Source organism: Saccostrea cucullata, unplaced genomic scaffold (genome assembly GCF_032062105.1).
Source record: "Saccostrea cucullata isolate Sc308-1 unplaced genomic scaffold, CSIRO_AGI_Scuc_v1 ctg6753, whole genome shotgun sequence".
NCBI classification, from domain to species: domain Eukaryota; kingdom Metazoa; phylum Mollusca; class Bivalvia; order Ostreida; family Ostreidae; genus Saccostrea; species Saccostrea cuccullata.
The window spans coordinates 16,708-32,286 of record NW_026927729.1 but is presented as its reverse complement, the minus strand read 5'-3'; the positions used below and the strand labels follow the sequence as shown (position 1 = coordinate 32,286).

The 15,579-nt window shown below is 35.3% G+C and overlaps 1 long non-coding RNA gene and 1 pseudogene across 1 annotated transcript; one reads left to right on the top strand and one right to left on the bottom strand.

Annotated features, from left to right (window-relative positions):
• The first annotated feature begins 677 nt into the window (after nt 1–677).
• Nucleotides 678–4,133, top strand: LOC134275353 (cilia- and flagella-associated protein 57-like; annotated as a pseudogene).
• A 7,667-nt stretch (nt 4,134–11,800) lies between these two features.
• Nucleotides 11,801–15,325, bottom strand: LOC134275352 (uncharacterized). The gene is made up of 4 exons (XR_009993801.1): nt 14,921–15,325; nt 14,487–14,824; nt 13,839–14,208; nt 11,801–11,863 (listed from the first exon to the last, which is right to left on the bottom strand). It is a non-coding gene; the product is annotated as an uncharacterized LOC134275352 (long non-coding RNA).
• Between the last annotated feature and the right edge of the window lie 254 nt (nt 15,326–15,579).

The following is a 15,579-nucleotide window of genomic DNA, read 5'->3' as shown; positions in this document are numbered from 1 at the left end:
TGACATAAAAATAAGATACTCACCTTCAATTAGCTATTTTCAACCTGTTTTCCCGTGGGTATTTATTTAAATCTTATTTTTATTTTCTTCTTCTATTCCATTATGGCAGAGATATACAATTATGACTCACTTATACTGTACTCTCTAACTATTAGGAATAATTTATATTTCACTTGAAAGGGACGCCATACATTTTCAGTAAAAATACATAACACGGCGTAAGTCGTTTAATTTCTTAAAAGTTTCACATTTTGTGAATAGTGCACAAATTAGAAAATTAATTATATGGAATACTTTAATGGGAAATAAAGACAAACGAAGTGTATAGTTATTTGTTTTTTAGAAATTATACTGAAAAATAATAACGCCATTGTGTCCTCTTTTTTACCTCAGCAGTGTTTGTCGTGTGATTTTAAACTTATTTGACAACCGTATGAATTAGGTTTAATAAAAATAAACCCACAAGATACTGATGTACAAGTAACAGTAACTGATGTAATGCGCCGTTGCTTTATTCTTTTGTTTTTATAGAAAGTTGGACGGAATACCCGATTTCGCGGATTCAACGATACCCTAATATCGAGTATTATACGCGATTTCACAGATAATACCCGATTTCGAGTATTCTCTCCGACCTGTTGAAAAATATTTTACATAAAATTGATATATCTTTATAGATGAAAATTTCCTATGATGACCAATACTTGATCACTGTGGCAGAGGATGCCTCTATCATTCTATGGAAGATTCAGGATAAAGATGGCCGTGGGTTGAAGAGAGACAAGGACTTTGGATGGGCTGAGGAAATTCTGATCACAAAGAGTGATCTAGAGGAGAAGGTGAGGTTTTATTTTGCAGTTTTCTCAGTTTGGAACAGGAGTTTTGATCTTATTACTTGTGCTCACGTTTATACATTTTACTTTATTAACAAACTATATATTTTGTAGAATACAATGATGGCTGATTTGAAAACTCGTGTTGAAGAACTGAAGTCGGAGAATGAGTATCAACTGAGGCTGAAGGATATGAGTTATAATGACAAGATCAAGGAACTGACGGAGAAGTTCATACAGGAAATGGAGGCTCTCAAAACCAAAAATCAGGTCAGTTAATTTCACAATCAGGCCTACTTCACAAAGTTGTCTCCCCTTAAATCTTATCTTTCTGATAATCATAATGTTAGAGAAGGTTTTCATTGGTTTCTGTAAATTTCTTTCTTCTATAAATCATTATTTGGCTCAAAAATAACATTAAAATTCATTGTAAGGTTATCATCTCTCTTCCAGGTGCTGAAAACAGAAAAAGATAAAGAAGAGATGAAACATGAAGAAGAAATGCAAGAAATCATGGAGAAGCATGCCAAAGAAACACAAGATATGGGTAAGTACTGAAATACCTCTTTCACGGAATGATTATACCTTGTACTTTGTACCACAGAGTAACAATGGCAAATCTTGTGCCATATTTCCAATTTTGTTGTGTGCTTATAATGACTGTTTATTGGCCTTTGTTGACAGAGTCTGCTAACAACCAGAAGTTGATGTTGGAGTATGAGTAGTTCCAGGAGATGCAGAGTAAGATGATGAAAATGCAGGAGGAGTATGAACGTCAGCTGATCGAGAAGGAGGAGAGCAAACAGCGAGACATGGAACGGCAAACTGAGTACTACGAGACCAAGCTACAGGAGATGACAGCCAAACTAGAACAGGTAAGGGGAGAGAGTAAACCCTGGAGTGGAGGGAGGGTACAGACCAGAGTGAGGGAAGGGAACAGCCCAGAGGAAAAATTTAACAAGGCTTCTATTACATACAAAACAATGTTTTAGGATGTGCTTGAATTTAAAAAAAAAACACTATTATACAGGCAAAAGCCCCAATGCCAAGTTTGAATTTCAAAAAGCACATAAAATTAATTTTTGATTTTATCATAGGCTAATGATGAATCCCAACAAAACAAAGAATATGAGGAGACCAAAAAACAGATTGAAGAGGATTCTGACAGGGAGATTCTGGATATCAAAAATAACTACGAGATTCAGCTCCGCAGAGAGCGCGAGGAGAACATCAAACTCAAAGGAGAGACTGGCATCATGAAGAAGAAGGTAACAAAGAAATTTACGGATTGCAGATTTCTTTTCAAGAAATACAGTTTGAAGAAGAAACAAGAAAGTTAGGTATTAGAAACACTTCTAATAAAAAATTTTCATTGTTGTAGTTCATCAGCCAACAACGTGAAATTGATGACCACAAAGAGGAAATCAACAGATTCAAATCCGAGGTCTCTAAACTGAATGGTGAGAAGGAGAAAATGAAGAAAGATATTCAGGGTCTTCGAAAGAGATCGTGGAGAAAGATGACACCATCCAAGACAAGTAAAGATCTTAATTTGTTAACATCAATTGGTATGCTAAATAATTCTTTGAAGTGTAAATTAAGGTTGTTGGCAGCAAAGAAATAAATTGATCTAATTTTTTTTCAGGAAAAGAGAATTTATGACTTGAAAAAGAAGAACCAGGAATTGGAGAAATTCAAGTTTGTGCTGGATTACAAGATCAAGGAGTTAAAGAAACAGATTGAGCCAAGAGAGAATGATATCAAACAAATGAAAGATCAGATTCAAGAGGTAAATGAGAGCTCTACATGCACACAAATTGGCTGAAGTTTTATTTAAACATTGTCATTTGCTGACCTTTTATGTTATGTGTTGTAGATGGAGAGTGAGTTGGAGAGATTCCACAAACAGAACACACAGCTAGAGCTCAGCATCAAGGAACTGACCCAGAAATTAAAGGCTACAGACAAAGAAATGCACCTCGAGAGAGAAAAGGTATTTAACGTGGAATAATTGGGAAATTACATGTTGGATTAATATTTATTTAGCTGGAAAGGTAACTTAATGTTCGCAGCATTCTTATCCTAAATGTGATTTTACAGGTGCATGACATTAAAGCCAAACTAAAGCAGTTCAAAACAGATCTTCATAACTGTGTGGGCTACATTCAGGATCCCAAGATGTTGAAGGAGACTATCAAGGCCTTGTATGCCAAACATGTTAGAGATGATATTGTAAGTGCTGTAATGCTCTGATAACATGCTTGTGCACTGATATTGTTGAAATTTATATGATCTAATCTAAATGGCTTTTTGAATTTAACATTGTATAAATAATTGTCTTCTTCAGACTGAGTCAGCCAGTGTTGATGCAGATATTCAGAAAGAGTACAGTCGTCAGAGGGAACACTTAGAGAGATCTGTAGCCTCCCTACGTAAGAAGCTGGCCAAGGATTCCGAAATCCATAGGGCCGATAATGTCCGCATCATGCAGGTTTGTATGCCATTAAGATATTGCAATACCAAGGATAAAAAAGTAATTTTGAAAAATTTAACTGTAGATGGCAATTTATAAATGCTTGGGCATATATTTGATATGGAGTGTTTTCCTTGCAGGAAAATGTGTCATTAATTAAAGAAATCAATGACTTGAGGAGAGAACTGAAGATTGCTAGAACTCAGATCCACGATCTGGAGGCAGCCCTGGGAATGCACAGCAAGAAGAACAAGAACGATACAGCAGCAGTGGCCGCTTACACCTCCAAGGGACCCAGTGCACTGATGCAGTCCGAAATGGAGGAAAAGAACAAAATTATTGACATGCAGAAGTTAGAAATTAAAAGACTTAGAATGGAAATCACAGACATTGAAATGGGCTCTCGTCCCTCTTCCTCACAAAGACTACCCCCCATGCAGCCTGCCATTGAGAGTGTAGGCTGATGTGTTCTACTGAGTATAAGTGATGGCTTGCTTGGTTAAGAACTCTTTTGTGTAATGAGAGAAGAATTAGTATTAACCGACCTAACAGTGCTGGACATATTTCAGAAATTACTTTGCACCTTTTTCAGTGAAACTTTTTTGAGATGCCTTATACACACATTTATATTTACTAAAACAGGATCTCCCAGCCTTATTTCTGTGTTTTTCTATAAGCTATCGGCAAGTCCCTCCAGTTATATTTTAGTCCTCATGATCATGGAATATTTGAAACAGAAAGAGTTTTGAAGGCTATATATATATTAGTATCTGTTTTTACAATGTTTCTGTCTGTGATAATTATTTTGAATATGTTCATGTATTTATAAAATAAATTTAAATAAAAAATAAAGTTAAACATTGAATGAGTTTCTTTGTATACCCATGGAATAATTGATATCAACAGAAATATATCTTACAAAATTAAAGATCTAACTAATTTTTTCTTTATATGAATCCTAATACTTACAGTGTATTTTAAATCTTTTGTGGCGCTCAGCGCGGTTCGATCCCCAGTGGCCAGATAGCTCAATCATTAAGCAGTTCAGAGCAGGATTCAAACTAAGGCCCTCTTAATCTCCAGTGAGGTGCGCTCATTTTTCTCCTCTCCTGTTACACTCTCCATCTTAAACTTTCTACAAAGGTGTCTGGTAACCATGGGTATACAAACCTATTTATTTTAGGGACATAAGGTCAATGTTACTACAAAACTAGCATTGTGGACCCAATGTGTAGAGCAACATTTGACCTGTTAGTCTTTAACATACTGAAGATATGATCTTTATCAAAGACACAGTTCATTCATGTCAAGGTCAAACTTAATGGAGCTAATAAGCTTAAGAGTGTTATCATGATTTGCAAAGTACATTGTACCAATTTACTTTTATCTGCTACAGGGGTGGTAGATGATAAGAAAGCTGGGGTGCATTAAAGATGGTAGCTATGTAGAGCTATGACCTTGAATGATACTGTAATAGCTGCTTAGGAAAAGTATATTGATATTACATGTAGGTAGCAGGCTAGGGGGTCAACAAATTATTTTTTTATTAACCACAAGATATAACTTAAATTTTGGAATATGATATCTATAGCTATCAACTATCATTTGGCAAAGAAAAATTTCATAAATTTTAGCTTTAAAATTTGATCATTTTATTATATTGTTATTTGGAGCTCTTCCTCTAATGAAGATCAAAGTAGTCTAAAAATGGCCACAACCATCCAGCCCCTTTAATCATAATTATATACTAGTATATATAGCTCCTAGCTATGTTATCTGCCAGGATTCTCAACACAGCCAAGAACTATCAATTTGAGGTTAAATTGGGAAAAATCAAAACGATACGAGAAAACTACCGGTAAGTTGTGGAAACAAGCTAAGAAGTATCACTTGACTTTTCAATCATCTATTTTTCAGGGTACTCAGGGTGAGCCTTTTGATGCCAGATCCTAAAATGAAAGGTCAAGGGCAGAGGCTGGGTCATTTAATTGGGAATACCAAACATAAATAAATCGTAGCAAGAAGGTTTGTGGTGCCTTTTTACAGATTTCAATAAATGAATAAGGACCCAAATTGTATTATCTTCAAAATAAACGCTGTGATCCAATAAAACAAATACCTTCATTGGCCTGTATAGAAATACAGTAAAACATGCTTATAACAAAGTGTCAGGGACTCATAATATTTTCATCATGATAAACACAGTCTTTATAATCCCTTAAATTCAAACTATGTTTAGAAGCTTGGGAATGAAAGTCATTTTGCTGCTAAAGTCATTTCATTACTAAAATGTTCATTGCAAGCAGGTTTTACTGTATGTGAAACTACATGACTGAAGAACAAATTTTTATACCCCCGCAAACGAAGTTTGGGGGGATATAGGAATCACCTTGTCCGTCTGTCCAGCTATCCATCTGTCCGTCCGTCTGTCTTTCTGTCTGTCTGTAACGCTTTCGTTTCCACACGATATATTGAGAACCATTTGAGCTTTTGCAATGAAATTTTGCGTATCAACTCCCTATGGACTACAGAAGAACCCTATTGATTTTGGGGTCAAAGGGTCAAGGTCATAAATTCGCAAAATCTGTCTGTTATAACACTTTCGTTTCCAAGCAATATCTCGAGAACACTTTGAGCTTTTGCAATGAAATTTTACATAACAACTCCTTGTGGCCTCAGGAAGAGCCCTATTTATTTTAAGGTCAAAAGGTCAAAGTTCAAGGTCGTAAATTTATACATTATGTGTGTAACACTATCCCGGGTCCCGGGTTCAAATCCCGGACGAACCATTTTCTTTTTTTTCGAAATACTTTTTTTTTACTAAATGATAGTATTCAGCATGTAAAATGAAAAAAAAATTATGAGGTCTGGCTTGTACAAACTCATAAAAGCATCATTACAGTGTGATAAATATTCCATATAAAAAGAATCTCCTATACAAATAATAAAGAATAAGCAATCAAATCTTTATATGCATATTGACATACATGTATTTTATTTGCTTCAGTATTACATGTATACATTTAATAATTCTACAAATTCAGTCGGGGGATCCAACTTTTTCCCTAAGCTGGGGACACGAATTCTCTGAATTAGATTATTTAATGCTGTGTTTGCCTCTTAAATGTTCAGGAACAGAGATGAATATTTTCGAAGAAATGCATACATTATCATTATAATCCAACAGAGCCCAAAAACTAATACAAGAAGACCAAAGGACCAATTACCAAACCCACAAGTGGTGACTTCTATTGCCTCAAATCTTTCACTTTTCATACCCATTTCACACATATACCGGGGGGGGGGGGGGGGGGGGGGGGGGGGGGGGGGGGGGGGGGGGGGGGGGGTGGGGGGGAGGGGTCAGCGTTTTCCAACGGGGGTCCATGGTATCTTTTTCTTGTTTTAGTATATACATTTTATAACCTGGTAAATTCCAGGGGGGTCCTGAACCCCCCCCCCCCGACCCCCTCTAGATCCGCGCATGCATGGGCCTTATAAGTCACCTGAGTATCATATATTGTAACAACTTTCCAACAATTGAATTTGATTCTTAAATCAGAGGCCATAAAGAGGCACCATTGCATATCATAACTATACACTTAGCATGCTTACTTTGGTTACTTACTACCCAGAGGTAGATCATAGTAACAAAGAGAAAGTGCATTTCCACTTTATCAGTTGTGCATCCCATCCCAAGGGAACCATTGACCCTGGGGCCACATCTTCCAAATTTTGGAAATTTTATGAATTCTATTTTTATCATGTTGTTGATTAATACTTAAGTGCAGATTTCAAAGCATTAAATAATTTTCAGACTATGTACCCCGGCCATCTCACCAAGTACCTCTGACCAAGCTAGGGAACCGGAAATTGACCATTTGGAAGAGGCAGCTATTTCTTCATCATAAATATGTACCAAGATCATTGGCATAATACCCTGGAGCAAAGGAAAATATTTTCAAAGAATTCATGCATTTCACTATACATGTATAAACATTAAAGCCCCCCCCTAACACCAGAACCCCAACCGAAACCAAGGGGCCATGAAATTCACAATTTTGGAAGAGGCAGCCTTATTCAACATAACTATACACTTGGTTACTGTATTTAATTTCCACCAACAGAGAAGAAGAATTTCAATGAATTTATGCATTTTTACTATATAATCTATATAGCCCCACCCTGCCACTAGAACCCCTGACCCTGGGGCCATGAAATTCACAATTTTGGAAGAGGCAGCCTTATTCAACATAACTATGCACTTGGTTAGTTTTATTTAATGCCCATGAACAGAGAAGAAGATTTTTAAAGAATTTATGCATTTTCACTATATAATCAATAGAGCCCCGCCCTAACACCAGAACCACGACCCGGGGGCTATGAAATTTACAATTTTGGAAGATGCAGTCATGTTCAACTTAACTATGCACTTGGTTAGTTTATTTATTGACCTGGAGCAGAAAAGAAGAAGTTCAAAGAAATAAGGCATTTTCTCTGTATAATTTATTAAGCACCGCCAGGACTAGAACCCCTGACCCTGGGACCATGAATTTCAAAATTTTGGTAGAGGACTCAGTGCTGATTACAATCATACCAACAGTTTGACTGCTTGATGTGGAGGAGTAAAGAAGATTTTTAAAGATTGCACTAATTTTTGTGGTTTTGGCTCCACCCCCACGTACAATGAAATTCACAATTTTTGTTCCCCTTCACCCATAGATGCTATATGCCAAAATTGGTGGAAGTTTTTTCAGCTGTTTCTGAGAAGAAGCTGAAAATGTTCAAATGTTAATGCACGATGACGAATAAAGTATGTATGTACATAGTAAATATCCATGGACAGAGAAGATTTTTTTCCCCAAAGAAATTGTATATTAGAGCTATAGTTTATTGGTTCAGAAGAGCCTTATAGGCCTAATTCCAAATCCCTACATGACCCAGAAATTATGAAATTCAAAATAAAAAGTTTGTCTGCTGAATGGCAAGAGGCCCACAGGCCTTATAGGTCACCTGAGCACTATGCAACAACTTTCCAGTTATTGAATTTGATTCCTGTTTTAAGCCAGATGCTATATGGCATTCACAATTTTGAAAGAGGCACCATTGATCATCATAACAATAGACTTAGCAGTTGCTTAGCTTGATTACTGAATACCCGTACACAGGGTAGGGGAACAAAAATGCATTCCAACTAATCAGTAATATTCAGCAATAATCAGTAGTGCCCCTAACATAAACCCCTGACCCTAGGTCCACACATTACACAAATTTTAAAAAGGCACCCTTAAAATTGCCTATCAAAGAATAAATGAATGTTTTATAAATACAAAGGAGCAGATTTCAAACAATTAATTCATTTTCAGTATATAAGTCTGAGAGCCCCCCACCCCCCATCCTTGACCCTGGGGCCTTGAAATTCACAATTCTGCAAGATTAGGGCCCTTGCTCATCATAACTATATAGGTAGTTCATCTGCTTCATACCCAGAGACAGAGAAGAAAATTTTCAAAGATTTAATGTATTTTCACTATATAATCAATAGAGCCCCGTCCTAACACCAGAATCCCTGACCCTGGGGCCATAAAATTCATAATTTTAGAAAAGGAATTCTTGCTCATCATAACTATGTACTTAGTATAATTAATTCCTAGGAGCAGAGAAGAAGGTTTTCAAAGAATTCATGTATTTTCAATATATAATCAAACGAGCCCTGCCCTAACACCAGAACCCCTGACCCTGGGACCATAAAATTCACAATTTTGGTTGAGGCACTCTTGCTCATCATAACTATGCACTTATTTAGTTTATTTAATACCTAGGAGCATAGAAGAAGATTTCAAAGAATTAATGTATTTTAACTATATAATCAATAGAGCCCCCCCCCCCCCTCACTCCAGAATCCTTGACCCTGGGGCCATAAAATTCACAATTTTGGTTGAGGCACTCTTGCTCATCATAACAATGCACTTAGTTTATTTAATACCTAGGAGCAGAGAAGAAGATTTTCAAAGAAATCATGTATTTTTCACTATATATAATCAATAGAGCCACACCCTAACACCAGAACCCCTGACCCTGGGGCCATAAAATTCACAATTTTGGTAGAGGCACTCTTGCTCATCATAACTATGTACTTAGTTGGTTTATTTAAAACCCAGGCGCAGAGAAGAAGATTTTCAAAGAAATAATGCATTTTCACTACCTAATTATTTAGCCCCGCCCTAGCACTAGAACCCCTGACCCCACGGCCATGAATTTCACAATTTTGGTAGAGGACTTAATGCTGATTACAATCATGCAAACAGTTTGACTGCTTGATGTCCAGGAGTGAAGATTTTTAAAGATTGCATTAATTTTAGTGGTTTTGGCCCCACCCCTCAGGCCCCAGGGGGGCAGGGATCATGAAATTCACAATTTTTGTTCCCCTTCACCCATAGATGCTTTGTGACAAAGAACTATATGCGGTATATTACATATATATGCCCCCACAAAAGTCAAATTTTGAAAACTTCCTGAAATGTGCTGAATTCAATAAATTGTATGAGAAATATAAATTAACAGAAAATATTATAGTGTCAAAGCAGTGTATTCACAATTTTTGTTTTTATGACGTCACAAACTAGTCCGAATTTATATCCTTTTTCAGAAAGAGGACAAAATGGACAAAATTTCAACAATTTTAGCTTTAAAATTTATAGAGCGCATGTGTGTTCAGGAACAATATTGACATATTACATTGATATTATCATTCTTCACATTATATCAAAATATTGATCCTGAACACACATGCGCTCGGTGACTTTTACTCAAAATATCGACGAAATATGTATATTTTTCTGTAAAATTCATAAAAAACTGAAATTTACGTCATGTTTGTGACGTCATTACGTACATATGGCGTCATTACTTATGAAAATATTCAGTGCTTTGAAGTCAGCATATACTCCCCTGTTTAAGAACTTAATAATATCTCCATCAAAGTTTGATTTGGGGGGCAAATATTGGTTATTACCGAATAAAGTTCTTTGGTTGAAATTGGTTCAGTGGTTGCAGAGAAGAAAGCTGAAAATGTTCAAATGTTAACACATGATGGACGACGAAAACGGATAGCAATAGGTCACCTGAGCACAGGTGACCTAAAAAGAGACAAAGAGAAGGATTTTCAAAAAAATATATAATCTATTTGCATTCATTTCAGCAAAACACTGCAAGATTATTGAAAATACCATTACAATTGCTAGAAATTATTTGATGAGATAAAATGTTGCATTATACAAACTGGATGAACTGATATTTTACAATGATTTTTAAAAAGTTTGATCAGTTGAGTGTTCATTAGATTAGCACTCCATAGTACATTCAGTAATGTACATTTAAACACCAAAACTTCTCCTCTGCTTTAAAGGGCTTGGAACCTTCTGCTTGAAATAAATGTTAATTCAAGCAGGCAGCATTAAAAGTTTTGTGCCTTTTTTCAGTTTTTTTCCTTTCTCTAACACTTTTTTTCTGTTTTTTTTTCTTTTTCTTTTTTTTATTTTTTTCATTTTTTTTCATATTTTTTTCATTTTCTTTTTTGTTTGTTTCTTTCTTTCTTTCTTTTTTTTTGGTTTTTTTTTTTTATTTTTTTTTTTTTTTTTTTTTTTTTGCTTTTTTTTTTTTTTTTTTTTTTTTTTGCACAAAACTTGCCAATGAGATTAAAATAATTTCACATTTCAAATTCAAAATTCCACACTACAATTCATAATTTCACATCAACAATTCACAATTGCATTGATTTAACATTTTTAGAAGCAAAAAACTATTTTACATTTTCAAATGCAATTTTACAATTTTATATTAATTTCTTTCACTGCATATTTAGTCACATCAGTATATAGGGCATTCAATTTCACAATAAGCTAATAACGAAAAGGTGACAATACAAATTATTCTTTCTACAACAGCTGACAGAATTTACACATTTTATGAATACTTATGTCATATTTAAAAATCATTACATCTTGAACATATTTAACTTCATCAAAACAATTAAAATAATGAACTATTATCTCATTGGCATAATAATAAAAAGATATAAATTAAAGATCGACAAAGCAGCCTCCAACTAGTCCCTTTCAGCTTCTCCTCCCCGGGCCAGCCTGGCTACCGTGGCGGCGAAGGAACTTAAGTTCCAACCAGTAATGCCCCAGGGTATTGACAAAGCCTACTTACAATTAGCCTTCAACTACTTCATCTAAACAATGTGGATATATAGCTATAATGAAGAAAAGAAAAAAGAAAAGTGGGGGGTCAGTGTGGGAGGAAGACGGAGGACCCGTAGAGAACCCACATGTCCGAATGGGCGACCCCATACCCTAACATAATTCGGACACCCTTTACAAAAATACATATTTTTTTAAGTATTCTTTGAAAAAAACATTGTTAGTTTGTCACTAGAAAGCGTTTACATCAGCTGCTCTGAAGATGTGGATTAATCCTGCATTAATTAATTAAATCCTGCTTCTTCATCCACACACATGATCTCAAGGATGTTCCTTCTAAAATTTTCTTTGATTTTCTGCAAATGAACAATAGGCAAGAGGTAATTAACAGGTTTGAATAAAAAAAAATTGAGAAGAGACCTACATGCCTCATAGCTCACCTGAGCACTAAGGCTAGGAAAAAGCAGAAATCAATTCAGTACTGTAGATCACCATATTTTCACGACACCTTATTTTAATGACTTAGCTAGCGAAACAAAATCTACGCTAGCTGTGGTTTCTGTTGTATATAAACATTAATAATATAAATCTACACGAGAATAAATTTTTCGCCAGCAGACAGTCCCTTTTGAGAAATTTTCACTCAAAATGCAACATTTTTTCAGTGGAGGGCTACAAATGTATAGACCTATATCCTTGGTGTTAAGGCCATTGAGCAGTGAGGGATTTTTTTTTTGCACCTACTGCAACATGGCACCTCAGTTTATATGATCTGAGTGAAAGACTGGTCTCCTTGTCCCACACTGGGATTCAAACCCACAATGGTAGGATCAGCTCCTTACTATGCTACTTTATACCAGATGCTCTTAAATACCATTGTACCATGCAGCAACAACACAAAATGTGAAATTTAATTAAAATTTCACAGCGTAAATTACAGCAGATGTAACATTCTGGTGTTTTATACCACTTCCAGAGGTAAACAAACAGTAGGAAGGTCAAACATGTTAATCAATGTGCACAGATGAGGTCTCGGTGTTGACTTTTGCAGCAAGGTGTGCATCTGGTCACATACTGCATCAGTTTTAGCATGATAACACAACATGTGTTTATAGAATGTAATGCAAACAGGCTTAAAGAAGACCCAATGAATACAACATATTTTTAAAAAATTTTAGGGATGTCAAAATATTAATTTTCCTTAGTTGAACATTCAATTGCATCATTAGAACAATAGTCGACTATCATAGTACAGTGTTTATTAATTGAAATAAATTGGAAAATAGAAATAAATTGGAAGACGAGAACTGTAAACACACACTATCCACACCTCTGGTAATTATTTGTTAAGTTTAAAAACTCCAGGGCTTATGCAAATATTGTGTGTTTTTAGCATTTGAAATTCCTAGAGGTTATGAATATAACTGGTACAAGTCATTTAAATAATTTTCATAGTCCAGTATAGCATTGCATAATTTACTATTATAACAAAAAAGGTCAGGGATTGATAAATAATTATCATGGTATGGAATTACTGTCAATAAGTACAATGTGGAAAATTATTTATATACTGTGACTGTGTTTGAGCTCTTATTCATCTGAGGTGGTACACTATATAATTTGAGGAAGGACGCTTTTTCAATTTTAAGATGATAATTTCATCATCACTTCTTTTTGTATTTAATTAATATTTGAATGTCGATTCCTAATTATTTGATAGTCAGTCCATTCGACTGATAATCGAATAGTCAACTATTTGTTGACATTCTTAGAAATTTTTTACGTCAAAAATCGGAAGAAGATGGGAGAAAACACATATTTACCAATGTTTGTTTATAAAAATCTATATTATTCAACTACTGTAGACGTACTTTTTTCCAAGGGGTCAAAATTCCGTGGAATCTCTAATTCTGTTAAATCTGCTGGTAGAAAATTACGTGATATCTTTAGACTCTCTTTATATGCCTTATTACGTTTGAATGTACAAATTTCCAAGGAAAATTTGTGACCGCGTACATAGCGTAAATTAATACCACACAGAAAAAAGTACTTGTACAGTATGTTTTGAACAAGTGTTTGAGAAAAATGTATCAGGAATGGTTTAGAGTATACTATACAGGTATATAAATTTTTAGGCAAAATTTTAATATTTGTATGAATTAAGAGTCAGCATATTTCGGTGAACACCATTGCAAAAGACAGTAAGCTATATATATTGCTGACTACAAAAAAAGAGTCCTGGACTTAAAATTTGGTCAACTACACATGTAGATAACTTGACCTTAATAAGATAAACAATACGATGATTTGGAATATGATAATGTCATATACCTGATCAGTGTCAGCTATCAACTGTGGTATTTCTTGGAAGAAAAGTCAACATCCATCAGGCATCATCTTCAGGTGTTTCCACCATGTCTTGTTGGGAACATCTGCTGTTTCCACATGTTGAATATCATTGTCCATCAGGCTTGTCTGTGTTAATTGTTTCCACCAATTCCTTTTGGGTGTAGCTGGTGTTTTCACATATTGGAAAATCATTGTCTATCAAGTTTGCCTCAAGATTCATAATGGCCTTGCCTGCTCAAGATTTATTTCACTAAGTCCTTTTGGAGGTATTTGCTGTTTTCCCATCTTAAAAGAGGTTCATCAAGCTTGTCTATTCCAGTTGTTTCCACAAAGTTTTGCATGTTGGCTGCAGCTGCAGTAAGAGTCAGAACATAAATGAAATTAATATATCATTGAAGTTTTTTTTAGGAAAATCCCCATTTAACTTTTTTTTAACAATTGTTACATTGTCTCAACAGTGGTTTGATATATGGTTTAAATTATTAAGCAAAAAAAAAAAAAAAAAAAAAAAAAAAAAAAAAGCCGAACATCATAACAAAAGTCAGCTATTGCTGACCTTAAGATATAAATCCAGCTAGTTAATATGACTTTGTTAATAAAATGATCTTGAATTATGATAATGCCACATACCTGATAAATGTCAGATCAGCATCCTTTGGCTATTCATCCTCCAGTTGTTTCTATCAGGTTCTTTTGGGTTTATCTACTGTTTTCACCATGTACTGTTGGGTGCATTTGCTGTTTCTACATCTTGGTAGATCAGCATGTACTGACTTTGCATCATCCAGTTGTTTCTATCAATCAGTGTCCGGTTGGGTGCATCTGCTGTTACACATGTCTTGTTGAGGACATCTGCTGTTGCCACATCTTGAAAGATTAGCATCCATTGGCCCTGCCTCCTCCAGCTGTTTCCACCATGTCATGCCCTTGTTTACTATCATAAGCTTTTTTGTCTCTGACCAGTAGAGCTAAAAATAAGCCAGACCAAAAATAAAAAGTCAGCTAGTAAATTTGACATGGTTAATTAGATGATCTTTAATCATGATTATCTCATATACATGTACCTGATCAATGTCAGTTATCTCCTCTGATATGTCTTGTTTGGAAGGTCAACATCATCAGGCAAGTCTCCTCCAGTTGTATCCACCATGTCCTGTTGGCCCATCTTCTGTATCCACCAAGTCCAGTTGGTGCATCTGCTGTTTCCACCAGGTCCTGTTGGGTCCATGTGCTGTCTCCACCATGGCCAGTAGGGTACATCTGCTGTTTCCAACATGTCCTGTTTGGTCCATCTTCTGTATCCACCAAGTCCAGTTGGCACATCTGCTGTTTCCACCATGTCGTGTTGGGTCCATTTGCTGTCTCCACAATGGCCAGTAGGGTACATCTGCTGTTTACACCATATCCTGTTGGACTGCTGTTTCCACCAAATCAAGTGGAGTGCTTCTGCTGTTTCTACCACGTCAAGTGAAGTGCATCTGCTGTTTCCACAATGGCCAGTAGGTTGCATTATCTGCTAAAAATATCAACAGCTTTATCTCACTATATGCATTTTACACTAAAATACCCTAGTCAGTCCCTTTCAACTAAGATTTTATTTCCTTAATTTATGAAACTTTTATTCTGCTCCTTAATTTTTGGTCTTTAATTTGTTTAAAATTATGATCACATATTAAAGGTGACCACTTAATAAAGTTTTATAGGATATTTCAATGGGAAAAAA